The sequence below is a fragment of the Pipistrellus hanaki genome (assembly GCF_964339955.1).
Source record: "Pipistrellus hanaki genome assembly, chromosome: X".
Classification (NCBI taxonomy): Eukaryota; Metazoa; Chordata; class Mammalia; order Chiroptera; family Vespertilionidae; genus Pipistrellus; species Pipistrellus hanaki.
Genome location: NC_140524.1, coordinates 47,299,633 through 47,319,649, shown reverse-complemented (window position 1 = coordinate 47,319,649; position 20,017 = coordinate 47,299,633).

Genomic DNA, 20,017 nt, shown 5'->3' with positions numbered 1-20,017 from the left:
CCAGCACATGAAATTTGTGCACAGGTATGATCCCTAGGTCTGGCCTGCAATCACAGCCATCTTCCCCGACTGCCAGCAGCTAGCCCCATTCCCCTTCACCACCCACCCCCAGTTCCCCTTTGCCATCTTGCACCCAAGGTGGTCCTGGCCCAAGATACAATTCAAGGCTGTATAGGAGGCTGTGATCCGAGGTGCTTTTGTGTGCAATTTCTTTCAGGTAAGGAATGGGGTGTGGGCCCAATGCCCGAGAGAGTTGCAGGAGGCAGTGGCACTATCAAGGTCATTCTGGTCACGCCTGACTGTTCACTGTGTTCATTCACTGGACTGTAGGATTCTACTTGCAGGGTCCTAGGGCACAACAACCCATCCCACAAAGAGGTCCCATTAGATTTCAAGTCACATCACCACTGAGGAGGTTAAGATCAGATGTTTTAAGCAGAGAACACAGAATTCTGAACAGGGTTAGAATTCAACAGCATCAGGAGATAGGTTTCTCAACAACCCACCTAACCAACTCCTGCTACCTTGCTGATGGCTTCTCCCTCCCCCTCAGGGAGCAGTTGGGGAGGAGTGAGGAGCAACTGTCTGCAGCTGTGGGCAGGCCTGTGTCTCCGCTGTGGAAAAGTACCCCAGCTGGCGGGGGAGGTGGGGACGGGGGGAAGAACTGAGAGGTTGGCTGTTTCCACCTTTCCACCTGCTCACTGGCTCACTGGCCCTGGGGCGGGGGGGGTGGTGGGGGCTGTTTGCCATCCTGCAATTGGAGCCTGCAGAAGGGGAAGGGACGAAGGGACTGAGAGGTTGGCCTACAGGTCCCAGTCAGGCAATCAGGGCCTACAGGCTGGAGGCAGCTCCTGCATTGAGCACCTGCCCCCCTGGTGGTCAGTGCATGCCTTAACAACCTGTTTTCTGCTATTATCCTTTTATCTATACTAATAAAAGAGTAATATGTTAATTAGACCAGGAGACCTTCAGGGGACCTGACAAAGCCAGGAGCATGGCTGGCCTGCAAACCACCCCCAAACATCCCTCAGCCCCTAACCCAGGCTGGCCATGCCCTCCAGCGGGGACCCTCACCCCATGGGGGTGTGACCAGCCTGAAAACATTACTCAGCCCCATCCCAGGCTGGCCAGGCTCCCCCACGGGGACCTCTACCCTGATCCGGAAAAGTCTTAAGTACAGACCAGCCAGCTCAAAAGGGTAATATGCTAATTAGGCCAGATGTCCTTCCAGACAAAGCAATGGTGGCAAGGTCAAGGCAGAGGCAGTTAGGAGGATCAGGCTGACAGGCAGGTGAGTAGTTAGGAGCCAGAAGTCCCAGATTGCAAGAGGGCTGTTCGACTGCCGGTTTAGGCCGGATTGTGAGAGAGATTGGACCTAAACCAGCAGTCAGACATCCTCTGAGGGGTCCCGTATTAGACAGGGTGCAGGCTGAGCTGAGGGACACCACCCCTCCTGTGCACTAATTTTGTGCATCAGGCCTGTAGTCTATAATAATAAAAGCATAATATGCTAATTAGACTGGACAGCCGAACAACCTTCTGGATGTCTGTCTGGATGAAGCCACTGCAGCAGGGGCCAAGGCAGGGGTAGTTAGGGACTATGAGGCAGGCAGGCAAGCAGTTAGGGGTGATCAGGCAGACAGGCAGAAGTGGTTAGGGCCCATCAGGCAGGCAGGTGAACAGTTAGGGACGATCAGGCAGGCAGGTGCTAGTAATCCCGGATTGTGAGAGGGATGTCTGATTGCAGGGATTGGGTCCTGGATTGTGAGAGGGTGCAGGCTGGACTGAGAGACACCTCCCTCATGCACAAATTTCATGCACTGGGCCTCTAGTATAGAATAATACAGTATTTGATATCAGAGTGTTTTTATTTTATTCTTGTGTAAAAGATTTGAGTTGTTCTCTTGTGGACCCAATCAGGCATCTCTAGTGTTCATGACTTTCCATCTGGAAAGTTAGATGAAATCACCATTTTATTTCTGACTCCTTCACCTGTTACCTGAAGTCTCTGCTCAATAAGAATCTTTCCTAGATAGGGGAGGAAAGGGCATGTCAACTTTTATGGAGTGATTATTAGGTGCTAGGCACTTTGCTAGATGCTTTAGAACACAATCTCTGGTGCACTGGTCAATGCTTTTGCCCCAGTGCGTGATTCAGTTGCTTGGATCAGTGTCCCATATACCAAAAATGTTGTAGGTTTGATCCGCCATCAGGGCACATATGGGAAGCAGATGTTTCTCACATTGACATCTTCCCCCTCAAAACTCAAAATCAATAAAAGCACATCTTCGGATGAGAACTAAAATACTACTACTACTACTACTACTACTACTACTAATACTACTAATAATAATAAAACACAGTCCTGGCCAATTTTGCTCAGTGGTTAGAGCACATGTGTCAAACACAAGGCCCGCGGGCCAAATCCGGCCGGCCAGGCCTTGCAATGTGGCCCGCACCGTGCTGTCATCACTGCACTCCGCTGTCAGTTTATGACATTGTCAGTTTATGACTGTTCAGTAAACCATTCGGCCCGCGATTTAGGCTGGATTTTAGATTTTGGCCCCTTCTCTGATTGAGTTTGACACCCCTAGGTTAGAGTGTCTGCCTGCCTACTGAAGGATCTCAGGTATAATTCCTAGTCAATGGAATGTACCTGAGTTGCAGGTTTGATACCCAGCCCCATTCAGGATGTGTGTGGAAGGAAACCAATTAATCTCTCTCTCTCTCCTTTTCAATGGCAAAAATATCCTTGAGTGAGGATTAAGCAAAATTAAATACATAAATAAAACACCGTCTCATTTACTCTTTTAAAAATATATTTTTTATTGATTTTAAGAGAGAAAGGGAGAGACAGATAGAAACATCAATGATGAGAGTAAATTGTCTATGAGCTAACTCCTGCACCCCCCATACTTGGGGTCAAGCTCACAACCTAGGCATGTGCCCTTAACCGGAATCCAACCCAGAATCCTTCAGTCCACAAACCAACGCTCTATCCACTGAGCCAAACCACCTAGGGCTCATTTACTCTTTTTTTAAATTTCCTTATTGATTAAGGTATTACATATGTGTAATTATTCCCCCATTACCATCCACCTCCCATTCATGCCCCCACCCCACCCCGTTATCTGTGTCCATTGATTAGGCTATATGCATGCATATAAGTCCTTAGGTTGATCTCTCCCCCTTACCTCCACTGTCCCCTACCTTCCCTGAAGTTTGATGTTCTGATTGATGTTTCTCTGCCTCTGGATCTATTTTTGTTCATCAGTTTATGTTGTTCATTTTATTCCACAAATGAGTGAGATCATGTGATATTTATCTTTCTCTGCCTGGCTTATTTCACTTAGCATAATGCTCTTCAGCTCCATCCATGCTGCTGCAAATGTTAAGAACTCCTTTTTTACCGCAGTGTAGTATTCCATTGTGTAGATGTACCACAGTTTTTTCATCCACTCATCTGCTGGTGGGCACTTAGGCTGTTTCCAAATCTTAGCTATGGTGAATTGTGCTGCTATGAACATCATATATCCTTTCTGATTGGTGTTTCTGTTTTCTTGGGATATATTCCTAGAAGTGGGATCACTGGGTCAAATGGGAGGTCCAGGAAACTCTATACTGTTCTCCACAGTGGCTGCACCAGTGTGCATTCCCACCAGCAGTGCACAATGGTTCCTTTTTCTCTGCATCCTCCCAGCACTTGTCATTTGTTGACTTGTGTTTGTTTATAATTTCTTTATTAAGGTATCACATATTTGTCCTCCTCCCCCCATTCCCATCCCCCACCTATCCCCACTCATACCCCCACCCCTCTGTTGTCATTGACCACTGGTTAGGCTCATATGTATGCACACAAGTCCTTTGGTTGATCTCTCTCCCTTATCCCCACCCTTCCCTACCTTCCCTATGAGGTCCGACAGTCTGATCAATGCTGTTCTTATTCATCAGTCTATGTTGTTCATCATTTCCCCTAGATGAATGAGATCAGGTCCTACTGGAAATACACTTATAAGAACAGAAAATGAGACAAGCAATAATTGTTATGCTGAAAGGCAAATGAATTAGTCTGTAGTGAGTTTCTTTCTGGGCCAACAGTTCTTTTGAGACCCAATTTCAATGTCAAACAGTTCCTTATGTGTATATGAGAGCAATCATATTTCAGTTCTGGATGATGGACAAATGGTAGTAATGTTGGTCTCACTCTCTCTGGTTTGGTCCTGGGCAACCTGCAGTGACACACAGCTGCTTACTGCTATTATGGCAAGGCGACATCAGCGTCTTCCATCTCTGGACTGCCTCTCTTCTGTCTTCATGGCTGGAGAAGTCCTGTCAATTCCTCTCTGTTGCCAGAATCCACATGGTCTCAGAGTTGTTTTCTGAAAATATACAAACATATTCAAACCAAAAGTTAATAAAAGAATATTTTCTATAAATTTGACTTGGCATCCTTTTTCATTTTTTGCCCAAATAATTTTCCTCTGGCTTGTTTTGACACAATGTGTGTTTTTCATGGGTGTCTTGCTGTTAGCATTACAATTAATTTTCTAAAGTACAAGTTTTTCTAGATGTAATTTACTTACGGATATTTTTCCTTACATGAGTGTTGACTTGTTGATAATAGCCATTCTGACAGGTGTGAGATGGTACTGAATTGTTGTTTTGATTTGCATCTCTCTGATGATTAGTGACTTTGAGCAGATTTTCATATGTCTCTTGGCCTTCCTTCTGTCTTCTTTAGAAAAGTGTCTATTTAGATCACTTGCCCACTTTTTTATTGGGTTGTTTATCTTTTTGTTAAGCTGCATGAGTTCCCTGTAAATGTTGGAGATTAAACCCTTATTGTTGATATCATTGGCAAATATGTTCTCCAATGCAGTGGACTTTCTTGTTGTTTTATTGATGGTTTCTCTGCTGTGCAAAAGCTTTTTATTTTGATGTGGCCCCATTTGTTTATTTTCTCTTTAGCTTCCATTGCCCTAGGAGCAGTATCAGTGAAGAAACTGCTTTGGCATATGTCAGAGACTTTTCTGCCTATGGATTCCTCTAGTATTTTTATGGTTTCCTGTCATATGTTTAAGTCCTTGATCCATTTTTAATTTATTTGCATGTATCTGTCCTATGTTCCCGACACCATTTATTGAAGAGACTGTCTTGACTTTATTGTATGTTCATGCCTCCTTTGTCAAATATTGATTGAGCATAGTGATTTGGGTCAATTTCTGGGTTCTCTATTCTATTCCATTGATCTATATGTCTGTTCTTGTGCCAACACCAGGCAGTTTTGAGAACAGTGGCTTTGTAATACAGCTTGATATATGGTACTGAGATCCCACGTACTTTGTTCTTCTTTCTCAGGATTGCTGTAGCTATTCAGGATCTTTCTTTTATTCCAGATGAATTGTTGGAAAGTTCGTTCTAGATCTGTGAAATATGCCATTGGTATTTTAATGGGAAGTGCATTGAATTTATAGATTGTCCTGAGTATTTGCCATGATAATTATGTGTCTTGTTGTGGGTATTTTCAGGTTCATCCTGTTTGGGACTCTCTGAGTTTGTGTGCCTTTTTTCTTTGCCACATCATGGAAGTTTTCTGACATTATTTCTTCAAATAGTTCTTCTAACCCTTGTTCCTCTTCCTGTTGTTCTGGAACCCCTATTATTCATATGTTGCATCGTTTCATGTTGTCCCATAGCTCCCTTAGGCTCTCCTCCTGTCTTTTAATTTTTTTTCTCCAGTTGCAATTCAGTTTGGCTGTGTTTTTTGCTTCCCTGTCTTCTAGTTTGCTAATTTGGTCCTCCGCTTCTCCTAGTCTACTGTTGAAACTTTCCATGGTGTTTTTTATTTTATTTTTATTGCAGCTATATTACTCTTCATTTCTTCTTGGTTCTTATGTAGGTGTTGATTTTTTTTCATCCATTTCTTCTTGATTCTTACATAAGGTGTTGATTTTTTCTTCCATCCAGTTTATGAACTCTATGATCCTTATTCTGAATTCTTTTTCTGACATATTTCTTGCCTCTGTTTCACTTAGTGGCTTTTCTGGCAATTCCTCTATTTCTTTCCTTTGGGGGTTTCTTTGTCTACCCATTTTTGGCCTCATTGATTGATCTAGATGTCGAGCTATGTAGGGGCTGCTTCTTGGGTGGCAATGGCTTCTCTGGCTATGGTTGTTCCTCAGGAGGTTACCAAAGCAGCTGTTTCTCAGTTGGCAGTGGCTCCTCTGGTGGGTGCTGTTCACAGCAACTGAGCCTCCTCTGGCTGTTGTGGGAGGCTGTTTGTACAGCTGCCGTACCTTTAATGGGGGTGGGCTGATTATGAGGTTGCTGCTCCTTGGATGGGGATGGGTTGCTCATGTCTGCTGCTCCTTGGATGGGGGCCAGCTGCTCACGTAGCTGTTGATCCTCGGACAGGGGCCGACTGCTCCCGTGGCTGCTGTTCTCTAGATGGGGGCTGGCTGTGTGCTGCTGCTGTTCCTCAAATGTGATAGGCTACTCATGTTGCTGTGGCTCCTTGGACAGGGCCAGATTGCTTGCAGGTCTGCTGATCCTTGTACAGGTGTGGGTTGCTCATGTGGCTGCTTTTCCTCAGACAGGGTGTGGTCTGCTCATGCGGCTGCTGCTCCTCACGTGGGAGTGAGCTGCTCATGCAATTGATGCTCCTCAGACAGTGACAGGCTGCTCACCTGGCTCCTTCTCTACAGACAGGTGCCGCTGTGTGTGAGCTGCTGCTCCCCAGACCAGTGCTTACTGCACAGTGCTGCTGCTCCTTGAACATGAGTGGTCTGCTTGAGTGGCTGCTGCTCCTCAGAAGGGGGTGGGCTGCTTACACAGCTGTTGCTCCTCAGATGTGGTTGGGCTGCTCACACAGCTCCTGCTCTTCAGATGTGGGCAGGCAGGTCGTGCATCTGTTGCTCCTCAGAAGGGGGTGGGCTGCTCACACAACTGCTGCTTCTCAGATGGTTGTAGGGGGTTCGTGCAGCTGCTGCTCCTCAGAAAGGGATGTTCTACTCACACAGCTGCTGCTCCTCAGAAGGGTTCAGGCTGCTTGCACAGCTGCTACTCCTTGGAAGGAGGCTGGCTGCTCATGCAGCACAGCTGCTGCTCTTTGGACAGGTGCATGGTGTGGGCTGTGCACAGCTGCTGCTCCTCAGTGGGGGGCCGGCTGTGTGGGCCTGCCACTCCTCAGTAGTGGGTGGGTTGCTCAAGCAGTTGCTGCTCCTGGGATGGGGCAAGCTACTCGCGTGGTTGCTGCTCCACAGACAGGGGAATTGCCTGCTCACACAGCTGCTGCTCCTTGGGGGCAGGCAGGTTGCTCTCAGGGCTCCTGCTCCTTGGAAAGGAGTGGGCTGCTCATGTGTCTGCTGTTCACGTGGTTGCAGTGCCCTGGGCTAAAGTGTTGGGACAGTCAGAGTGGATCCTATTTCCGAACTCACATGAGCCTGTGCCCAGGGTATCTGGTGTCTCGTTGACTGTGGGATCACAACCTAAGTAGCGCGATCCTGGCATGGCTGGCTGTAGAGTCCCAGGTTTTATCTGAGGGCACTCTGGGTGGATTTGAGGATGGGAACTCAGTTACAGTAGCTCTCCCCTTCAAAAAGGCTAGGTTTCTAAGAACAAGCTGGCCTCCTGGTACTTTTTGCAATGGTAGCAGAAGCTGCCTAGTTAGGTGAGCCTGATTAGCCTGCCCCTGAAGGTCCTCTGGGATCTAACTGTGCATCTCTCTCTCTCTCTCTCCTTCCCCCCCCCCCTCTCTCATACACACACACACACACACACACACACACACACACACCACCTTTTCCTCACTCACTCATGCTCTTTCCCTCACTGCCTCATTCTTCTTGTCTGTATAATTGGGTCTGGCATGTTATTAACCCATTCGTGGATGGAGTTTCCTCTCCAGGTGTCTGGTTATGTGGCTTGCTCTCAATCTGCTTGGCCAGACAGGATAAAATTCACCTCAACAAAACACAACATAGAGGGAACTATAAGCACAAATGTACTCATGACACCAATAACCCCAATATAAGTGACCACCTGAGAAAAGAGAGATAGGGCAGAAAAAAGAGAGCACAAATGCTATGGAAGAGAGAGAAAAAGATAAGGGATAAAAGACAAAGGAATAAAAAGGAATATATATATATATATATATATATATATATATATATATATATATATATGTGTGTGTGTGTGTGTGTGTGTGTGTGTAAGACACCACAGAACCAATAGATAAACCAAGGAAAAAAAATCTCCACCACACACCCAGCAAAGAGGATTGGGGCAGAATCTGTAGAGGCTGAGCTTATATAGTGAAAATAAGATTAAGAATTAGATGAATATGGGGAGGACCTCAATTTAGTATTGAGGAGATAGAAAGGGAATAAGTGGATGAGAAGAAAGAGAATCAGAAGAAAAAGTAATAAATTTACAAAAAGAATTTATCACAAAATGGTATAAAAAATTAAAAATAGCAAATAAAAATAGTGATAAAAATAATGCGAAAAGAAATAGAAAATAAAGCAATAAACACAAACAGAAAAACAAAGAAGAAGAAAAAAGGGATAATAAAAAAATAAAAATAAAAGTGAAAAAAGTGGAGTGTCGTTCCTTTGGCTGGCTTTTGACTCCATTTGTCTGTACTGTATTGTTTCTCAGTTTCTGGTTGCTGGGGCTAAAGATTTCTCTTTAGACCAGTTCCTATGACCTATGACCTCAGGGAGTATTCAGATTCCTTGTATTATTCAGGGTGTCATCTGGGTGTAGCTATATTCTTTGCCTGGTGACTGGAGGGAGGTGCTATCTCTCAGGAGAAAATGGCGACTGGGGCTTAGATATGATTCAGCACAACTAGACTCGCTACCACCTCTACTGGACTGTCACCTACTCTCCCCAGATTCCAAAAGCCCACACCTTCTCCTGCACCTCAGGCTCGGGTAAGTGTCTTTACCCAAAAGGTCCTAAGAACTAGGTTCAGTGGAGAAAGGCACAGGCCCCAGCACGAGGAGGGACTGCGCACCTACAAGCTCCTCTCTTGCCAGCACTGTGTGGTCCTGCCAGACCTTCAGGGATTCCTCTGAGCTCAGATCCAAAATCCAGACTCCAAAGTCCAAAATCCCCTACCTTCTTCAGTCTCATAGTCCCTTTTTTTTTTCAATCAGATGCTTTGCCTGTCCTCAGGGATGCGGCTTGGTGCTCTGTAGTTTCTCCCTGACCCTCTGGGCATAGAGATCTGGCAGACTCTCTTGCCTAGATCCTTGATTTCACCTTTATCCAGGGAAACTCTGCCCTTCCTAGCTGCAAACTGTCTCACCAGTTGCATCTCCTTCACCAATTCGGGCTTCATTCCACTCATTTCAGCCGCTCACTCTATTTGCTCTGGGACAAGGCTTGGGACACGTCCATCTATTCTGCTGCCATTTTGTCTCTCTCTCTATTTAAAAACTCTGTGCCCGTTACCTAGATGAGGTAACTGAGGATCAGATAGTAAGGTCACCAACTAGTATGTGGCAGATCTAGGGGTCAAATCAAGGGAGTCTATATCAAAGTCAGTGCCCTTAATCACAGTACTCCACTGTCTCTTTCCTTTAACTTCAGTCAGGTCACTAGGTCCAAACCTATGAGTTTCCGTTTTTTCTCAAGGAATTCATCCCACTGACTACATCATATCTGAACACTCTCTCCTCCAAGCAACCTTCTCAAGTGAGTTCTCCTTTCTGCCTTGCCATCCAGGACCACTCAAGCTCCACATCAAATACAACACAGCCATATTTATCTTTATTGTCTGGAAGAAACAGGAGCATCTAGCATGCATTTCTGGCCTATTTAGCTTACTAAATTATAGAAATGAAATTTACTAATTTTTTTTTTTTTTTTTTTTTTTTTAGCATTTTCCCTTTGCAAATTCCTTAAATTAGAAAAAAAGAGAATTTAAAAATCATGGGATTAAAATGTGTGTGTGTGTGTGTGTGTGTGTGTGTGTGTGTGTGTATCATACTGGGGTTTCTGGAGGAGTAACCTTGGCATTCTCTCAACCACTCCTTCTTTAATGAGACCAATTGATAAGGAAAACAAGGAAATTAGAATAGAATTTTGGTTTTCTTTAGATTTTAACAAAGCAGTAAACAAGGTCTTTCCTGGAACCCTTATTTTTCTGACCATTCAGGGCCATTTAATACTGCTGCTCTTTCTTTTTCTTTTGATTCCATGACACCACACTTCCCTAGTTCCCTTTGTACCTCTACAAATATTTTGCTCTTCATGTGATCCTCCTTCCCTTCAACATGTGGTTGTTGACCAAGATTCCATCCTAATTCATTGGTTCTTCCCACTTTCAAATTCTCCCAGCCCAGCCTGTGCAGCTCAATGATTGAGCATCTACCCATGAACCAGAAGGTCACGATTTCATTCTTGGTCAGGGCACATGTCTGATTTGTAGGCTTGATCCTCAGTAGGGGGCATGCAGGAGGCTGCCAATAAATTATTCTCTCTTGTCATTGATGTTTCTATTTCTCTCTCTTCCTTTCTCTCTGAAATACATAAAAATATATTTTAAAAAACAAACACAAATTCTCCCAAATGGTTCCATTCACTCTCATTGTATCCATTTATCTTTTCTCTGATGACATGAAAATCTATATCTCCAGGCCAGAACTTTTTCCCAAATGTGGAAAATCCCATGAGTACCTCAAATTTAACACATCCAAAAACAAAACGCATTATCTCCTCCTCAAACCTATTTTATTATGTTCCCTGTCTCAAACAATAGCATAACCCAGTTATTCCTACACCAGAGACCAGCTAGTCATTTTGCCTTTTTATTCTCTCATACTCCCCTCATAGCTAAACACTGACCCAATCTTGATGATTTTATATCTCAAATATTTCTCCATTCATGGCATACCTAATAGCTGTAACCAATTCTTAGCTGGCTTCCTTATCTCCAGTTTTGACCCTATCCAACTTTCCACACAGCCATCCAAATTAGGATTCTTAAAGAAAAAATATGATCATGTAACACACTATCACATATAAGATGGAGTTCAAGCTCTGTCAGGACCATACAAATCTTAAATTTGCCAGCTTCATTTCCCAGCTTCATGTTTCACTCACAGCTTATGTTTTAGAAATACCAAGCTGCTTGCAGCCTTGCATTTCTCTGGACACTTCTATTCCTTTGCTCATGCTGCAGCCTCTGCTTTGAAGCCCATTCCCGCACTGTGTACGTCCCAATTTTTGCCTGGCTAACTACTTGTCATCCTCTCAGACTCACCCCAAGCATCATATCTTCAAAGAAGGCTTCCCTTAACCTAACATGCTCTTCTGGACTGGGTTAGATGCTCCTCTTTTATGCTTTAACTTGCCTCTAACGGAGTCTAACACATCACTTGTCCCACTATATTTTTCTTGTTTGTTATACATTCCTGTATCCCTCATTAGACTATGAGCTTCCAGAGGACTATGCTTTATTAAAAATTGTATATGTCACATCATATGCAATGTCTGGAACATAGTAATAATCTAATGTTTGATAAATTGATTGTTTTGTGGCTATAACACACTGTTGGCTAATTGAGTTAACTTATAACACCCTTATTAGTTTTTTCCCCCATACAAACAGTTATTACATAGTGTGGTAAGAGCAATGGTAGAGATAAAACAAAAGAATAGAAGTAGGACTTCTAACTTGGCCTTAAATGAGTGAAGAGAGAGAAAAATTAAGTTAAATTTAAGTTGCACTGATAGAAATAGAGTATGTGAAAACGGAGAGGAGATAGTTTGGGTCTATTCTGCAGGTCAGACTATGCCTGAGCAACATTTCAACCAGTGGGCTAAGTTGGATTATTCAATAAATGCCAGTGGTTAGAAAAATATAAAACCAAACCCCAGGAATAGTTGAAGGAACAGGAAAGATTTAACCAGGTTAGGGATTTAATAGTTTTAATTCAAATATTTGAAAGCTGTGTTGTGGGTTGAATTGTGTGCCCCCAAAAGATATGTTGAAATCTTAACCTCTGGAGCATCAGGATGTGACTTTATTTGAATATGTTGTCTTTGCAAATGCAATTAGTTCAGATGAGGTCATATTGGCATAAGGTGGGTCATTAATCCAATATGATTGGTGTTATTATAAGAAAAGAGAAATTTGATCACAGACAAAGAGGGAAGATTGCCATGTGAAGACAAGGGCATGGATTACAATTATGTTGTCGCAAGCTAAGGAATAGGAGCCCTTAGAAGCTAAAAAGGGTAAGGAAGGATTCTCCCTAAGAACCTTCAAATGAGACATAGCCTGTCACCACATTGATTTCAGATTTATAGCCTCCAGAACTGTGAGACAATAAATATCTCCTGTTTTAAACCATCCAGTTTGTGGTACTTTGTTCAAGCAGCCATAGGAAATTAACACAGACTATCATGGAGTAGAGGGAGATTTTTTTTTCTGCATAAGACCCAATGGATGGAAGATACAGAGAGACAGAAATGCTTTATATTGAATAGAAACCTCATAATCATGCTATCATAAGTTAAAAATGAGCTGCCATGGGATTTGGCAAGTTCCTCATCACTGGAAGTCTAGGATCAAGATTAGTGTGACAAAAATCATAATAAAATAATAATAATAATAATAATAGTAATATTATAACTTCCACTCTTATCCTGATTTTTGCAAACCAACTTCATAAAGGTGTTTATGAGACAATTGGAGATATTTGAATGCTAACTGAATATTTGATTATATTATAGATTTAGTGGGAAATTTAGGTGAAAATAATGTCATAATGCTTATTGAGAGAAAGAGAGAGAGAGAGAGAGAGAGAGAGAGAGAGAGAGAGAGAGAGAGAAGTAGACAAGTAGATATCTTATATTTTAGAAATACATGCAGAGGAAATTGTGTGATGTCTAGGACTTGCTTTAAAATAATCTAGAAGAGAGGATAAACCAAGATGGGTGGCATAGGGTAGACACCTGAATGCAGCCTACCATAACAAACTTGAATTTAGAACTGAAAAACAGGGGAGGCATTGCCCTGAAGCACCGGACGGCTAGCTGAGAGGAGGCTCTGCCATCTGGGAAGGAGAGAGAAGGCACGCCAACACTCAGAAACTGAAGGTATGGAGAACTGTGTACTCAAAAAGGCGCTGGCTTACTCCCGGTGCGCAGAGAGGGAGGACAGCTAATGCGCGGCTGGCCTTCTTGTTCGAGAGGAAAACAGAACCACCCTATTGCTCTGATAGATGGCCCCAGTCAGGGAGAGGCCAGACTGTACAGCAGCAGGCAGAGATCTCTCGGAGGTGTGTGAAGCCAGAGGCCATTACTGAGGGACTTGGGGAGGAGCCACTTGGGGAGGAGCCGACAGAAAAACAAAGCTTGTATGCACCACCTCGAGACTCTGCCCCATCCAAGCTGAGCACAGAAGCTCTCCAAGAGGCTGGCTTTCTCTAAGGAGGGACTGGCCAGGACCCAAAGCTTGTCTGCGCCTTTACCAAAGAAGTGTGTGAGCCTGCAATCAATCTGGTGAGACTCACTGCAAACAGGACCTTTCTAAGGCGAGACTGACAGGGAACCAAAGATTACCTGCACCACCCCGAGACTCCACCCCATCCAAGCGGAGTACAGAAGCCTTCCTAGCTGAGACACTGCTGATCCTCACAGCTAATTGGCTTGGAGATCAATGCTTCCCAGTGATAAGCAAGGCTTAACAACAAGACTGCACACATAGCCCACAAAGGGCTACACCAAGACTGTTTGCCGCAGGTAACTGGGAAGGCTGTGCTACTGGGCTCTACCAGAACACCTAACACACAAAACTATTCCATCAAATCAGGAAAACAACTAAAATGCAGACAAGAGGCAGGACACAAAGGAAGGAGATGGAGGAAAAGAAAAGAATGGACATTGAGTTCAAAACCACTGTTATAAGGCTTTTCAATAATATCCTAAAAAAGGCCTATAAAATAAATGAGACCTATGAGGATATGAAAAGGGATCAACTAGAAATAAAAAGGGATCAACTAGAAATAATAAGGGATCAACTAGAAATAAAAAGCGATCAACTAAAGAAATAAAGAAAACATTGTCTGAAATAAAAAATATTACATGGAGTCCTTAAAACAGAATGGAAGATCGCAAGAATTAAGACAAAGATTTAGAACGCAAAGAACCAGAGGACACTCCTCTGCAAAAGCAAGAAGATAAGAGAATCCAGAAAGTTGAAGATAGTGTAAGAAACCTCTGGGACAATTTCAAGCAAACCAACATCAGAATTATGGGGATCCCAGAAGAAGAGAGAGAGCAAAATACCGAAAGAATACTGGAAGAAATAGTGACAGAAAACTTCCCCCACCTGGGGAAGGAAATAGACTTACAAGTCCAGGAAGTCCACAGAACCCCAAACAAAAGGAATCCAAAGAAGACCACACCAAGACACATCATAATTAAAATCCCAAGAGCAAAAGGCAAAGAGAGAATATTAAAAGCAGCAAGAGAAAAGCAGGTAGTTACCTATAAAGCAGCACCCATATGATTGTCAGCTGATTTCTCAACAGAAACCATGCAGGCCAGGTGGGAATGGCAAGAAATATTCAAGATGATGAATAGCAAGAACCTACAGCCAAAAATAATCTACCCAGCAAAGCTATCACTCAGAATTGAAGGCCAGATAAAGAGCTTCACAAATAAAAAAAAAAGCTAAAGGAGTTCATCACTGCCAAACCAGAATTATATGAATGCTGAAGGGGGTTCTTTAGGAAGAGGAAGAAGATAAAGATAAAAATTATGAATAACAAATACGTAACTATCAACAAGTGAAACTAAAAACCAAGGGAATTAAAAAATCTGATGAACAATATTAACTGGTGAATATAATAGAATCAGAGTTATGGAAGGGGAGTGGACTGACGATTCTCGGGGGGAAAGGGGAGTGGGGGTGCGGGAAGAGACTGAACAAAATCTGTACACCTATGAATGAGGACAATGGATGATGGGGAAAGGAAAGATGGTGAGGTGGGAACCTGGTGGAGGGGTGCAATCAAGGGGGGGGGGGGGGAGGAACACATTTGTAATAATCTAAACAATAAAGATTTATTAAAAAAATAAAAAAATAATATTCTGGAAGAGGAAGAGATGAGTTGGTGTACAAATGAATCATGATTGGCCATGTGTTGATCATTGTTGAAACTATACTCTCTATTTTGTGTGTGTTTGAAATTTGCCACAATCAAGTATATTAAAAAAAAAAAAAAAAAAAAAGCTATTGTGTACTATGTACTGAGCACTTATGATGTCCAGAAATCATGGTAAGTACCTTTAAAACAGTATTTAATTTAATTTAATTTAATTTAATTTAATTTAATTTAATTTAATTATATGACAAAAAATAGACAAATAAAAATAGACATAATACTGTATAGTATGGCATAGTATTGTAAAGATGTTATCTTGGAATTATCTATACTACTATATATAAAAGGCTATTATGCAAAGTGTCCCCTCAGGAGTTCAACCAGGAGACTGGGAGTTCTATTGCTTGCTATTATGTGTGCTGACCACCAGAGGTGACGCGGAATGAAGGAAGACCCCAGAAAGCAGCCAGAAGGTCCCATCGTCCCTGATCACTGGGTAGGCCCAGGGACCCTACCTCTGCACATTTTCATGCACTGGGCCTCTAGTTCTGCATAATTAAGATGAAGAGAGAGTTTAATTTGTTTAGATTGTTTGAATTTTCAAAAGACTATATCTATGTCAATTTGTATATTTAAAAGAAATCTCCACAACAGCCCAATGAGGCACTAATGTTTCAATTTTATAAATGAGGAAACAGTTACAGAAAGTGAAGTAAACTGCCCAAGGTTGCACAGCTACTAAATAGTGGAAGTAAGATTTAAACCCAGATTTCTCTCACACCACTATTGCATGCTTTTAATGCTGTTGTTATTTAAAGTGTTGACTAAGAATTAGTAATATCTTGTCATAGGAAAGTTTCCTAGAAATGTAGACTCTCAGCCCCCTACCCAGACCTACCAAATGAAATTCCACAGTAAAGTTTTAAAATAATTACGTGTGTTACACTGCTATCCAGGGTATTTAAGCACTGGCAGGATGATTAGACTCAGCCAAAGATTTTAAACCCTAGCTGTTTATCTGCACTAATTTAGAAAATTTTCAGAAATGCTGGTTTCAGATTGTACTGTATTGTACCTCTGAATGGGGACTGAAAAATCTATATTTATAGGTACCCACAGATGAGCTATTAGAGTTGGGAAGTACTGGAAAATGAGATCTATAAAAATATTTTTCAACTCTTGATTTATCTCATAATAAGTTTTCAAGAGAGAATGAAGAACTCACTTATGTGCAACTGTGGAGCATTACCTACCAATTCACTGAAGATACTCACTTAGAAGGGAAATATAAACTTCAAGTAGTGAAAATTGAGTCCAGATGGACTGAATAGGGGTAGCAAACATATCAAAATACATGACAATTAATGTATAAATATTATATTTTATTTCAGTGAGCTGTCAATGTATACATATACAATAATATAAGGTAGAAGCCTGTGCCTACAAAGCAATCAGATTAATTTTCATTGTTGCCTTATGTAACTCAAATTCATTATATTAGAATTTATTGTTTCTATGTATCCTGAGCCCCTATCCTCAAGGAGCTCATAGTCTAGTAGGGAAAACATAAGTTAACAGACAAAGTGCTATAAAGTATCAGGGGGATCACATTATAAAGCCTATAATTGTCTAACCACTATGCTACACATCTGAAACTAAAACAAAATAATATTGAATGTTAACTGTATTTGAAAAATAAAATTAAAAAAATAAAATGTCACAGAAACCAAATGGAATATGGTAACTTCAAAGAACATATAACATTGTATGCACATAGGCTCAGTGTGGAGTAAAAGGAAGAGGCTAATGAGGTAGTCTGAGGAGAGATCACAAAGAACTCCATATGACATACCAAGGAGTATGGACATTATCCATAAGCTATAGACAATCTTTGATTGCTTTTAAATAGGGAAATGGCAAAAATGAAATTTATGTTTTATAAAAATTACTCAGGTTCTATGGGAAGGATGGATTTGAAGGGGACTGAAGCAGAAGAGTTGTTAGGAAATAATTCAATATGTTAGGTACACAATAACAAGGAGACCACATGTATGAAAGATATTTGGAAAGCTGAATGAAACTTGGTGACAAAAGAAGTAAAGGAGAAGAAGCCCACAGTCTAATGCATAAGGAGGAGCAGACTTTGGGGGAGAAATGGGGATAGAGAAATGTGGGAGAATAATGAGATCAATTTTGGACATGCTGAGTTTGAGGAGTTTGAGTTTGAGGAGTCTAGGTGGGACTGGTGAATAGACAAATGAATATGTGGATCATGATCTCAGCAGAGAGGCAAGAACTAAAGACCTAGATGTGGAAATCATGAGATGCACATTGGAATTATGTTTACCTAGGAAAAGACTGCAGAATGAGGTGAGACGTGGGATGAGGACAGAACCATGTAGATCATAAAAATTTAAAGAGTTGCAGAGGAAGAAAATATATGGAAGGAAGAAAGAGGATCAGCCAGAGAGGCAGGAAAAACAGGACAGTGCAGTATCATGAATCCAAGTGTATTCATTTTACATTGCTGCTGTGTCAAATTACCACAAACATAGTGACTTAAAACAACACAAATCTATCTTATAGATCTAAATGTTAGAAATAAAAAGTCAGTCTCATTGGGATAAAGTCAGGGTATCAACAGGGCTGGTTCTTTATGGAGGCTCTGGGGAATAATCCATTTGCTCAAATTTACCACCTTCTACAGACTGCCTCCATTGCTTGGCTCATGACTTTTTTCTTAATTTTCAAAGTCAGCTGCATAGTTTTGTCACATCTCCTTACTGTATCTGCCTCTGTTTTCATATCACCTTCTCCTGACTCTCTCTTATAAAGACCATTGTGATTATATTGGTCCACCTGAATAATACAGGATAACCTCCCCATCAGAAGATCCTTATCTCAACCATATCTGCAAAGTCTCTCTCTCTCTCTCTCTCTCTCTCTCTCTCTCTCTCTCTCTCTCTCTCTCTCTCTATATATATATATATATATATATATATATATATATATATATATATATATCAACATATTCATAAGTTCCAAGAGTTGGAACTTGGATATCTTTTGGGGGGGAGGCATTATTCTCCCTGTGGCACTAACATAATGGGGAGTTTCAATAAGGAGGGTTTTCAGCAAAGTGAGACACAGAAAAGACATCAAAGAAGATCAGGACTATGGTAGTCTTTAGATTTAGCAATTACAAAAAAAATTGAGGCCTTAGCAAGAATAATATTAGTGAATTTTTGTAGAACCAAAGTTAGAGTATAGTAGATTAAAAAGTGAAAATAATAACAGCCAGAACTCTATGACTGTTTTATGCACCAATAATGAACTTAGAAAGAGAAACTAAAAAAAACAATCCCATTGCACCAAAAAAAATTAAGATACCTAAGAATAAACTAAACTAAGGAGATAAAAGACCTGTACTCAGAAAACTACAGTACACTGAAAAAGGAGATAAATGAAGACAAAAAAAATATGGAAAAACATACCGTGTTCATGGATTAGTAGAATCAACATCATTAAAATGGCCATACTACCAAAAGCAATTTATATATTCAATGCAATCCTCATTAAAATACCAACAGCATATTGCACAGTCCTAGAACAAACTCTCCAAAAACTCATATGGAAAAAAAAATACCCTGAATAGCCACAGCAATCCTGAAAAAAGAACAAAGTTGGAGGGATCTCAAGACTAGATATCAAGCTATATTACAAAGGTACAGTTCTCAAAACTGCCTGGTACTAACACAAGAACAGATATATAGACCAATGAAATAGAATAAAGATACAAGAAATTGACCCAAACCACTATGCTCAATTAATATTTGACAAAAGAGGCAAGTGAATACAATGGATTTAAGACAGTCTCCAATAAATAATGTTGGGAAAATTGGACAGATACATGCAAAAAAAAAAATGAAACTAGATCACCAACTTACACCATACACAAAAACAAACTCAAAATGGTTAAAGGACTTAAATGTAAGATGGGAAATCATAAAAGTCTTAGAAGAAGCCATAGACAGCAAAATAGCAGACATATGTTGTAGGAATATATTACCAATATATCAATAGCTCCTTGGGCAATGGAAAATACGGAGAAAATAAACAAATGGGACTACATCAAAATAAAAAGCTTCTACACAGAAAAATAAATCATCAACAAAACAACAAGAGAGCCCCATCAGAGAACATATTTGCCAATGCTATTTCAGATAAGGGTTTAATCTCCAAAATTTATAGGGAACTCATACAATTTAACAAAAGGAAGATAAACAATCCAATCAAAAAATGGGCAAAGGACCTAAATAGACACTTTTCAAAAGAGGACATTCAGAAAGCCAAGAGACATATGAAACCATGCTCCAGGTCACTAATCATCTGAGAGATCAAATGAAAACAACAATGAGGAACCATCTCACACCTGTCAGAATGGCTGTCATCAACAAATCAACAAATGACAAGTGCTGGCTAGGATGTGGAGAAAAGGGAACCCTCATGCACTGCTGGTGGGAATGCAGACTGGTGCAGCCACTGTGGGGGAAAAGTATGGAGTTTCCTCAAAAAATTAAAAATGGAACTTGCATTTGACCCAATAATCACCCTTCTAGGACTATATCCCAAGAAACCAGAAACACCAATCAGAAAGAATATATGCACCCCTATGTTCATAGCAGCACAATTTACAATAGCTAAGATTTGGAAACAGCCTAAGTGTCCATCAGTAGATGAGTGGATTAGAAAACCGTGGTACATCTACACAATGGAATACTATGCTGCTATAAAAAAGAAGGAACTTTTACCATTTGCAACAGGGGAGAATGGTTAGCCTAGATTGCAACATGACCTAATTTCTCCATTTGCATTCTTGCCCCCTATAGTTA